Genomic DNA, 12,417 nt, shown 5'->3' with positions numbered 1-12,417 from the left:
CCATTCAAATATATATATATATATATATATATATATATATATATTTGCACACATAATCAATGGCCTAAAAGTCTTAAGTATGCAAAGTAGGCAGCCAGGAATGATAGAGTGGGAGGATGCTGAAGGAAGATTAAGATGGAAACATGGCACGACTCTGTTTTATCAGCTTTTCTTAGGCAAAGCTCTTTGGGTTTTTTTTTTTTTCTTCCAGTGACTGATTAAATGTTCGTGCCTATGGCAATGGGGATTCTTAAAAATAACTGAATACTGTAAAGTACAGAGTTTTTCATAACCATGCAGCATAGTCTTGAATTAATCTTTTATTTTTCTCATAATAGGTATCAGTATAAAAATAATGTCTTATATCAGCACAGTGCTCAAGGCTTTGCAAAGTGTTTTCATGTGCATTACCTCATTTTATCCTCCTAACAAAATAGTGATGGTAGAGTTCACATGCATCTCCCATTCTACGTTAAGATCATACAGTTTGAGGCTTAATGTTATTACATATTTTGCCAAAGGTCACAAAACTAGTAAGTGGCATATCTGGGATAGATTTTGGGGCCTAAGTGCAGTGCCATTTGGGCTACACCAGATTTCAAGGGTTGTTCAGTGCTCATTTGTCTATTTTATTTGTTTTAAAGCTCTGAATTAGAATATCCTCTTTGTATTAAGAAAATCTTATTTCTTGGATGAATGCAAGAGAACTGCTTTGTTTCCATCCAAGTGAAGGAAGAGAATCAATTTACTTTCCTACCAGATCTGGCTCCTGTAAGATACTGGTTTGCCTCATCATCTTTTAATAAGCAGAGAGTGGCTATTTGGGAAGTATCAATAGCTGGCTTATAGCACATTCACTCTACTCCCTTACCAACTAAAGTCCTCATTTAAATTATACATCATAGGGGCAAGAGACTATGCAGCAAATCTAGCACATTCTTGAGGCATGTGTTTTAGAGCATTTGTGAGTTAGAAAATCCTATGAAAAGTTTTCCTGCCGTAAATTATTTAAGACTTATAAAATGGGTGAGAGAGAATATGTGCCACATACACATTATTTCTTTATTCATTTTTTCTTCTTTCTTCTCCTACTAGGTAGTGATAAGAACTGGATGAAAAGATACTGTGCTGAACTGGAATGTCTAGAAAAAATTGTCTGAACTAGGGGTGCTGGGTTGAAAGTAGAAATACTAATAATTTTCTTAACCCAAGTTCTTTTTGTCAATAAAGTGTCTTCCATTTTGTTATCTGCCTGATTTCTCCAACCACAGAATATTATTAGCTGCTACCTAATAGCAAATCCAGCCTATTATTCCAAGACCAAACAGTCCAAAGAGACTACAAACTCACTTTAAACAAGTGAAGGCCATTCCAGTCCATCTCAGTTCACCTGAGTGTGCTTGTTCCAGCTCTGTTATTGTTAACCTGGTTCATGTGGAAATCACAAGTCCTAAAAAAAGAAATGAAAATGCAAGAGATGTGCGAGATGTGGTGAGAAGAGCTAACATTTGCATGATTTCAATTTCAGAAAGGGAGAAGGGAGAGGATGAGGCAGAAGGAATATGTACAGATACAACAACGGTGAATTCTCCTAAGGAAACACTACCGAATTCAGATAAATTCATGTTATATTAAAATGGCCGAACATTAATGAGAGACTTGACGGAAATAAAGGATTAGGGAACCATTGATAAGCAGAACTGGTTTCTAATAAGGAACATTCACTGTTCTTAGAGTTGTGGGCCTGACGATATGTCTTTGGCAGAACTGCATAATTGTTATGGACCCATGACTGCTATGTGCCTCTGTTCCTCTCTTTTTGGAATCCAAGTATCTTGTTGAAGTTACACTTTCCCTATCACACCAATGTATGTTGTATGTGTGGGCCTAAGTAACAACTTTTTTAGTTCCCAAATCCATTGTTTAAGAGGTACTGCTCCTGAAGAGGGGCACTTGAGAAATTTCACCTGTGAAGCCTTATTTGCATCAGGATCTCGTAGATCCTGGACTTTGAGCCTTACACAGTAATTGGATGATACTTTGGGGGTTCTTGGAAGGGACCAAGTACATCTTGCATATGGGAAAGGTGTGAATATGTGGAACCAAAAGAAGGACTAGAAGAGATTTTTACAATAATTTTCCCCAATGAATCAAACCTCCCAGCATCCACTTATATATATTTTCCTCCCAATTGATTCTGAGATTGGCTGTATGGCTTCTGGCCAATGAGGTATCAGCAAACATGATGCCAGCAGAGGCCCTATGAGAGCTTCTCCACTGAAGCTTGCCCTCTTGTAATACTTTGCTGATGGAGCCCAGGTGGAGACTTGGGGAAAGATTGGTTCAGCAATCACACCTGTCATAGCAATCACACCATCCTTAGGTTTCTTACCAGCCTTAGGTTTCTGAATCCAGCCATGTAAGTAATGTCAGACCAGACCGGAAGAAGAATCAATCAACCAACCTGTAATCTTAAGAAAAAAAATAAACTGTTGTGGTTTAAGTCATTAAGTTTTAGGGTAGTTAATCAGCAATATATAACTGAAACAATATGCAGTGAAAAAAAGCTCACTCAAAAAATTCCTTTAATGGAAGAAATTGTCATAACTTATCAGGAATGGTATCTTTTCCAACTATGTCTTGAGCAAAAGTTATCACAAATCTACTTTCATGACTGAAATTTGTTAATTGTATAAAATTCTCATGAACTGTGTCAGTTCTGTAGGTTTCAGAGATCTTGCCTTTCCGCAGCTACTCTATCTACTCTAAGAAATCTTAGTTATCACTTAATATGAAATAAGAAAAACTCCTAGAAAATGCTTTACTGTTACCTTAATTGTTTAGCTTTTTTTTTTTTTTTGTCCCTGCCAATAAAATCACTATTATGATCCCTCACAATAGGGCCGAAGGGTAACAATCAAGACTGGTTAGGGGCTCTTGGGTGGCTCAGTTCATTAAGCACTGACTTTTGATTTCAGCTCAGGTCATGATCTCATGGTTTGTGATATCAAGCCCCCACATCAGGCTGTGTGCTGACATCATGGAGCCTCCTTGAGATTCTCTCTCTCTCTCTCTCTCTCTCTCTCTCTCTCTGCCCTTTCCCCGCTCATGCTTTCCCTCACTCTCTCAAAATAAATAAGTAAACTTTTAAAAAGGCTGATTAGATTAATAAACGCTTCTATAAAATGTACGGAAGATTTCTCTCTCTCTTCCTTTTTTTTTTTTTAATTTAGTTTAAGAGAGAGAGAGAATCCCAAACAGACTCTGTGTCAGCAAGGAGCCTGATGGCCTGATGCGGGGCTCCATCCCGTGAACCGGGAGATCTCGACCTGAACCAAAACCAAGAGTCAGACACTTAACCAACTGAGCCACCCAGGGACCCATGGATGGCTTCTCTTTAATAAATTGTGGAATTGCATTTTTTCTAAGGTACCAAACCAATAGCAGGATGCAGATCCAAAGAAAATTATGGCCAAGGAACAATTAAGATCACTTTAAGACAGTTTGTAGCATTTTTCAAATAAATTGTGTATGTTTTCTTTTCAAAAAAAGAATACAGGCCTTGTTTAGCTTAGGTTCCTTGGATTTTAATGCTTTCTTAGAGTTAGTACCAAACATATAGTTAGTAACAACAGTCTTATGACAAATTTATTTTAAACATAAAGAATGTTAAAAGTAAAGAGATGGAAGAAGGTAAAACAAGCCAGCACTCATCAACAGAAAGATGGAAAAGCTACCTTAATATCATACAAAGTAGATTTCAGAACAAGGAAGGTCATTAGTGATACTGAGGAACATCACATAATGATAATATGAGTCCATTCTCTAAGAAGATATAACAATTCTAAACTACTATGAACCTAAAAACAGACCATCAAAATTCATGAGGCAAATACTAATGCAACTGTGAGGAAAAATGGGCATGTCTACCATTATAGTTGGTAAAACATCTGTAGAAGTATACACAAGTTAATTAAGTTGTCATTTGGGAGGGAAACTGCATCTGGGGATAGATTGGAAGGAAACTTACTTTTATGACTTTTTTTTACCCTTTTTAACTGTACTATGTACATCTATTATGTATTCAAAAATGAATAAATTTAAAAAAATAAAGAAATCTTTGGAATTAGTTCTAGATTCAAATAGTGTGTCAGTTAATTAGTGCCTTAGTTTTCTCATCTGTGAAATGTGGATAATAGTACAATTCTTCCATAATTGGTGTGAGGATTGATTGAGATATGTCTCAAAGTGTGAATACAGTGGCAGATACTTGATGAGCCACATTTAATAACTCCTATTTTTTGTCTTCAGTATAATTTATTTAAAACTTGACTGTGGTTGTTCACCTTGCGAAGTCTGAGTAAGACCTCTGATATTCATTCTAAAGTTCTCTAAGTTTGGTAATTTCTATAGCATATGGTAATTCCTTTACTTTCTGCCACTCAAGTTCAATAGTTTAGGAATTTATTCCTATGTCTCCAACTGATGTCACTACATTAGGCAACTGGAGCACAAATTATTTTGAGTCATCATAATTCTTTTAATTTTTTAAAATGTTTATTTATTTTTGAGGGGGTAAAGGGGCAGAGAGAGAGGGTGACACAGAATCCAAAGCAGGCTCCAGGCTCTGAGATGCCAGCACAGCACTTGACATGGGGCTTGAATGCACGAACTGTGAGATCATGACCTGAACCTAAATCCGGGACACTTAATGGACTGAGCCACCCAGGTACCTCTGAATCATCTTAATTCTTGGTTGGCTTCGTTGCCTCAATTCACTGAGACCCTATTGCTTCTGCAACCTGCCTGGCACAACTCTTAGTAGTGAGAAGCAGATGCCCTGTCCTTGGATTCCTTTTCTGCTCAAGCTTTCCATGGCAAAGTTTAGAAGAGCAAAACTCAATAGAAGCAAGGAGTGTACGCAGAAAAGAAAGGGCAAAAAGATCAGACAGATTTTCTTGCGGGCTCATATATTTTTTTCTGAGATCAATTCCAAAATCATTTGATTGATGTTTTAGGTGTTACAGGTCAATATTTGTTTAGATTGGCATTGTAGTCATTTAATCAATGTATAAATCACTTTTTAGTCTCCTCACTTTATCCTTTATAAGAAGTATAAGAGAGTTAATGAAAGTTAAAATAGTTAGCTGTAATATTCATAGTCACTATCAAAAGGCACAGTGCAGATTTGACCATGAGAAGGAATGACATCATTTTGATTAAACTTTCAAAGCCTTTTGACATTTTGATGCTAAGAATTCATAAAAGGTCAAAGGATCAAAAATTAATTCTAAATAAAGGTTGATTCATGCATTTTAAGGTAGGTCAGCCTTATATAACATGTGCTATGATGCTGCTAGTGCTATGGAATGCAATGGCTTAAAAGGAAGACCTTTGTATTCTGTTGATTCAGAATCATTCATAATGTGCTAGGTCTTGCTTTTCTCCCCTAATCCCTGTGTCTTCATATTGCCCTTGGATTCTACAAAGTGGCACTTTAAAATGAGGTTTGTGTTTATATTTGTCAATCTTCTTATTCCAACATATTTAAAATAGCCATGCTTTCAGTTAAAAATCAGGAGGAGGTTATACTTTGATCAAGATATAGTGACAGGGACTGGGTCTACTCTCTGGCATGAAACTACAACTACAAAAAATGTACCAAATATGTTGAAACAATAGTTTTCAAGGCTTTGTACATTAGATAATAAAGCACATTAGATTGTACATTAGATAACCCCTGAGAGAGAGCAAATGAATAAGATGAGTCATATGATTCCCCTTCTTAAGCCTTTAGGATGCTTCCAGGTTGTGGTTTGGGGAGGGAAACCCAGGCAGAACCCAGTGAACTCCCTGAGTTGAGGAGACAATGCTGAGAGTCCAGGGAAAGTTTATTAGAATTTGCTGGACAGAATATTGAACAGAAGAGGTCTATACAGATGAAGAACTCTGAAGGTGCTCCTTGGGAATTAGGAGAGTCCTGATCAGCATACTCAAGTAAGCAAACTACTTGAGGTCCAGAAAATAACCTCCTGAAAGGATTTCAGGTAGTAGTGTCTGCACTTACACAAGGCCAGAAACAGCACCAGTGTCTACCTACCAGACTGGAAAATTTCATAATTAGTAGGGTATTGGGTAGAGTACACAAAGGCTTTCCTTCAGTTTTAGGTATAATTAGCTTTAGACTGAGCACTGCTCCAGTCCTGCCTAAACAATCTTAAAACCTAGATTTGAAAGAGTCAAACTGCTTGCAAGTAACGTTACTGCCTCTTAGAACAAAAGCCAAGAATATCTACAAAACTATTCAGCACTCATTAAGGTAAAACTCATAATGTCTTGTATCCAATAAAAATTACAATGCATGCAAAGAAGCATGTAATTGTGATCCATGATGAGGGTTATGTATGGATTTCTTAGTACACAAAATAGTGATAAATTCAACTTCATCAAAATTAAAAACTCCTGCTGTTTTAAAGACACCACTAAGAGATCAAAAGGAAAAGCCACAGATGCAGAGAAAATATTTGTAAATCTGCTAAAAGTCTTAGATTCAGATTTTATAAAGGACTCTCAAAACTCAGTATTAGAAAAACAACCAATTAAACATTGGCAAAATGCTTGAACACACATTTCAGCAAATAAGATATAAGGATGCTAAGTAAGCACAAAATATAATGCTCAACGTCAGTGGGACTAGCAATTCTGTGCTGAGCAGGTGAAAAACAGAATAAACAAGATTGAATATTAATACTAATGTGGCCTCATTCTTATTCATGCATCGTTGAGGCCTAGGCATATTCAAGTTACACGAGAATCAAGCGAGAAAATAAATGTAAAAGGCTTATACTAGCCCAACTGTACCTGGTAGTCATTTTCTTTCTTGCTTACTCTCTTACATATATAAGAGCAAGATACATATTATTATATACATATATTCTCATATTCTAATCACTATTTTTTCAAGAGAAATAAAATATGGTAAAAGTTATTGAAATACTAGAAAGTCACATGAAAGAATGTATTCACTTCTAAATTAGATTTTTATCACATTTTGTCATATTTTATCATAAAAGCTCCATGAAGAAATGCTTTTTAGTAAGTTTAATACATGTATCTGATATTCCTTCAATAATTAATAATAGAAGAAGCCTTGCTAAATTTGGTATAATGTCCAAATAGATTTATTACTTTCAAATGTGAATAAGAATATTCAATTCTTTAATTACTTTTCTCAAATAGACGGTAGAAACTACATTAATGTGGAACAGAATGATTTTCAACCTGTATTACACAGAGCCTGAGGGTTCCCTCAAAAAGGTGGCTCAAGGGCACAAGGTCTCTGAGGGTTGATAGGAGCCAAAGATCCTTTCTAACTTTTTCTGAATTCCAAGTAAGATTTCATGAAAAAATGATTCTGCTATTAGAAAAAAATAAGGAAAACCAAAAGGAGGAGGAATAAAATCCACAGTCATAATAGAATTATAGTGAACTGGAAATCAAGACACTTGGTGTAATGGTTAGTTTTATGTGTCAACTTGACTGGGCCAAGGGATGACCAGAAGGTTGGATAAACATGACTTCTAGGTGTGTGTGAGGGGGTTGCTGAATGAGATTAGCATTTGAATCAGTAGATTGAGTAAAGCAGATTACACTCCCCAGTGTGGGTGGGCATCATCCAATCTGTTGAGGGCCTGAATAGAACAAAAAGACAGAGGAAGGTTGAAGTCACTCTCTGCCTGATTGCATGAGCCGGAACATTAATCAGCTCTTGCTCTTGGCACTCCTGGTCTTTGGGACTTCAGACTGGGACTGGAATCTATACCACTGGCTGTTGGGCTTTCAGACTTTTGAACTAGACCACCAGACTTCCTAGGTCTCCAGCTTGGAGAGGGCAGATTGTGGGACTTCTCAGGATCCATAATCACTTGAGTAATTACCCTATAACATATGTATACATGTATATATCTCCTGTTGCTTCTGTTTCTCTGGAGAACCCTGACCAATACATTGAGATTTTATCTAGTTATGTGATTTTGCACAAATATATACTTTTTGAATTTGGACCTGCAAAGTTACTATGAATAATGTAGTCTATTTAGCAATCAATAAGTAACTCTAGAGTAGGTCAACAGATGTTGGTGCTTTCACTTAAAAAAAAAAGTTGATTATCTGCATTTCAATACCCTAGTTATGTTCACATGACTTTTATTAAAACATTTTCTCTTAGGGGCGCCTGGGTGGCTTAGTCGGTTAAGCATCCGACTTTCGCTTAGGTCATGATCTCACGGTTTGTGGGTTCAAGCCCCGCATCGGGCTCTGTGCTGACCACCAGCTCAGAGTCTGGAGCCTGTTTCAGTCTGTGACTCCCTCTCTCTCTGACCCTCCCCTGTTCATGCTGTCTCTCTCTCTCTCCTAGAAATAAATAAAAAAAAAACATTTAAAAAAAAAAAAGAAAGAAAAGAAAAGCTTTAAAAAAAAAAACAAAAACAAAAACATTTTCTCTTAGACCAAATGTTTATTTTAAAAATTATGCTGATACCATTACGTTCCTATCAATAAATTTACCATTTATCAAAGCATCATTTTATTTAATTGAATCCTTCCAACAAATGTTAAGAGTTGGTATTCTCTCTGTTTTACTATGGAGGATAGTGAAGCACAGAGATGTCCAATGACTTGCCAAAATGGCATGGTTCTTGGGGCCGCCCCAAGTTCTGTCTTTCTGCCCCACAGACAGCCTTGTTTTAGGATAGCTTTGAGGCAGTGATGGGGTTATTTGTGGGATCAATACCTGAGTATCAGGGATACTTCAGGGTTCTATTATTTAATGAATCATTGTCTACTTGAGTCAAAATCTGGATAAGACCAATGACATGGTAATCGTGTGATCAAGATTTTTTGAGCAGACTGAATTGTAAGTACTTTCCCCCTTTTGTTCATTAAAGTGGTATTTCATTAAATACAGCTTCCCTAGCTCGGTGAGTGGCAGAGCTAGGATTTGATCCTAGTAGGTTCACTGTGACAGCCATGCTGTTCTACCTTCCAGATACTTTTCATTCAGTGACTTTCAACACGCTCTGCAATTAACACTTTGATTTCAAACTCGTAATCCAGTTATGAAAATCCAACCTAAAAGAATCTTTACGACAATGAGCTTCCTCCTCTTTCCCTTTCAGCACTCAACTCATTTAAATGCTGCATCATTAATCCAAAGAGATTCTGTGTCTGAACAGTTTCAAAAATAGTCAGTGTCTGTATTAATCCACTCCATAAATTAGTAGTGTCTGGATTAATGAGGTGTACTTATATGTACACATAGAGTTATGTAGAAACGGTGCATCAGTAAAATACATTTATACAGTTTATTAGGCATTCCCACTCTTGGGTTATTTAGTGATTGCTACATAAACTACATTAAATGATGGCTTTAATTATTGACAACCTGAAACAATGGGAAAATGTACACCTCTATTCGAATCGTAGTTCAAAGTTATAACACTCAATTATACCAGTTTAATGATTGTTACTTTAATTTTGCTTCTGAGGTGGAAAGTTATTTTTCCTGGCTGTTAAATTAATATTACAGCTGGATCTAAACTATCACAGATCCCTTGAGCCTAAATATTTAATATTTTAGGCTGGTTAAAATGCAGAGAGGCTGAGCTACAGACTTCAAGCCTAAGGCTGCAGATCGGATTTTCTTTCTTTCTTTTTTCCCTATAAATTAAATATTACAACAAGAGCCTGTTAACATTGGTTATTACTGGCTGTGAGATCTTTGTTTTCATGGAAAGAGAAGCTCTGCACATCACTAGGTGTATGGCAAACAAGATTGCTTGATGGCTGTAATGAAACATTTTATAATAGGGGTTGTATTTATAACATTCAAAACTGACATAGGAAGAACTAGAGTATAGGATTGTACCCTCAAAATTCAGACTTGTATTAGTTACTAGTGCCACTAGAAATCCTGTTCTTATTCATGTCCAAAACAATTGTAATTTTATAATGTTACGGCAGCTCTCCTTGAAGAGCCCAAGGCACTTTGCACAGAGTAATTTTCCCCATGCTGCTGGGAAAAGGGGAGGAAACTTACCAGAAACTCCTCTCACCCGAATCCCATCCCACACCCTCAATGATCTAAATACAATTGTCCTTAGAACACAGGGGGTTAGGGACACTGACCCCTTGCACAGTCAATAACCTGACTTTACTAATTGTCTACTGTTGACCAGAAGCCTTACCAATAATAGAAACAGTTGATGACACATATTTTGTATGTTATATGTATTACATACTATATTTTTACAATAAATTTAGAGGAAAGAAACTGTTATTAAGAAAATCATGAGGGGAGAAAATATATTGACAATACTGTAACTATAAAAAAAAATCTGTGTATGAGTGGACCCACTCTTTTGAAGTGGACACACTTCAAATCTGTGTTGTTGAAGGGTCAACTACTATCTTGGAAGGATTATATTTTCCAACCCTGATAGGCTATACCTTATATCTAGTTAATATTATGATATTACATGTGATTTAGTGATTAAAATTAATATATAGATTATTTATTAATATTATTAAATACTATTGGGGAGGTGGTTTTGCTTGAGAGTTAAAAAGTCTGTTTTTTATTTTATTTTATTTTTTGTTGCAGATGGTCTGAAATGAAATTCAGGTGTTGGGATGAGACGAGTTTGATGGATTAATTATAATGAATATAGATGATCTCTACCTCTCTCTTCCTCCCTCCCTTCTTCTCCCTTCCTTTATAAGGAATGCTCTAAGGGGCACTACATCCTACATCACAGTGGAGTTGGTATAGCAGTCCAGCGATAATCAGGCTACCCAGTTCCTATTTGTAGTTCTGTGCCTCAACCCACTGCATGGTTTTGGCTTCGTCTCTAAAATAAGAGAACAAATTTAACATAGATTTTCTCTATTCATACTGAATGTGCACTCCCGGTTCAGCTACCCCCTTACACAGATGCTGTAAATATTATTCACTTGCATTCCCACAGATTCCTCTTGGTACAAGATGGCATTTGGATATTGCAATGAGATCAGAATTACAGAGTACTTCCTCTTATGCATTGTACCTCTTCTCTGTTTGTACTCTGGTTTCATCAGTCTGTAATGACAATTAGGACAATAATACTATTACCTACTTATTGGAAGACATTGCATGATGGATCTTAAGTAGCCAGGCCAATCAGGACAATAGCCTGTTCATCCTCAACACCTGCCTTTGATGAGCATTCAAGAAAGTACGTCAATGAGTATATATAGAATCATGTGACTAATCACAAATTCATATATACTGTAACAGATTTATATATAATGTGGTAATATGCAGCATGCCAAGTTAATACTAGAGGGTCCTGGTGCAGTGGAAAGAAGACTGGTCTGGGAATCAGAGGATCAAGAGAGAGTTTCTATTTAGCCACTGATTCTTGTGTTGAATTTGGTCAATTCATTTCACCCCTCTGGGCCTCAGAAGAACAGAAGAAAAGCCATGTTAAAAACTGGCTGCTGTTTGAGCAGTAATAGTCATGGCTGCATATCTCACTCATCCAACCCAGTGATTGTTGGACCTGTCTGCACATTAAAATCAGCTGCAAAATTTGTGACTATAGTTAACAATACTATATCGCATATTTGAAAGTTGCCAAGAGGGTAGATTTAGAAGTCTCATCACAAGGAAAAGATTCTGTACCTATGTACGGTGATGGATATTAACTAGCTTTATTGTAGTGATCATATCACAATAAAAAAAAAATCAGCTGCAAAGATTCTGAGACATACCCACACTGGGCCCCTTCCTTAGAGGTTCCAATTCAGCTGGACTGAGGTTGGGTCCAATCATTAATGGGCTTGAAAAGCTTTTCAGGTGATTCTAGTATGCAGCCAGGTTTGAGAATCACTGCTTTAAGAGGTCAGCAGAATCCCTCTCCCACTGGATTGTCCTTCAGAGGAGCAGCCTTGCTATCCTTGTTTTGGCAGCACATATACAGAGTTGCAGCCTCACTACGGTCAGTTCTGGTAGCTTGGTACTTTTGTCATTTTTTTTTTCCTGCTGAACAGTTTGAATATTAACCCTGAACACAATTTCTCCTTGTATTTGGGAAGACAACATGTTTCCTTTTAACATAAAAATAATAATAATAAAAAATACTCCATGTCTAATTTGGGTTGAAGAGGTGAAGACCAAAAGAAAGAGAAAATAACTCTGTAGGATAAAGTATTAGGATGCTGAGTTTTCTGAGAAGGTACAAATGGCTGGTTGGAGGCCTAGACAGGGACATGAAGAGTTGTGCAAAAGATCTTTGGAGGAGACACTGGGGTCTAGCAGATTCTATAGGCTCTTGCCTGCTCTGGCAGCAGGCAAGAGCCTATAGAATGGAAGACAAAGGA

General features: G+C 36.7%; 1 long non-coding RNA gene across 1 annotated transcript in view; it reads left to right on the top strand.

Annotated features, from left to right (window-relative positions):
• The window catches only part of LOC144234087 (uncharacterized), a 266,372-nt gene that overhangs the window by 115,754 nt on the left and 138,201 nt on the right, over window positions 1-12,417 (top strand). The gene's annotated exons all lie outside the window — the stretch shown is intronic.

This window comes from Crocuta crocuta, unplaced genomic scaffold (assembly GCF_008692635.1).
Source record: "Crocuta crocuta isolate KB4526 unplaced genomic scaffold, BGI_CrCroc_1.0 scaffold518, whole genome shotgun sequence".
In the NCBI taxonomy this organism is placed as follows: Eukaryota; Metazoa; Chordata; class Mammalia; order Carnivora; family Hyaenidae; genus Crocuta; species Crocuta crocuta.
This window is presented reverse-complemented; position numbering and strand designations above follow the sequence as displayed.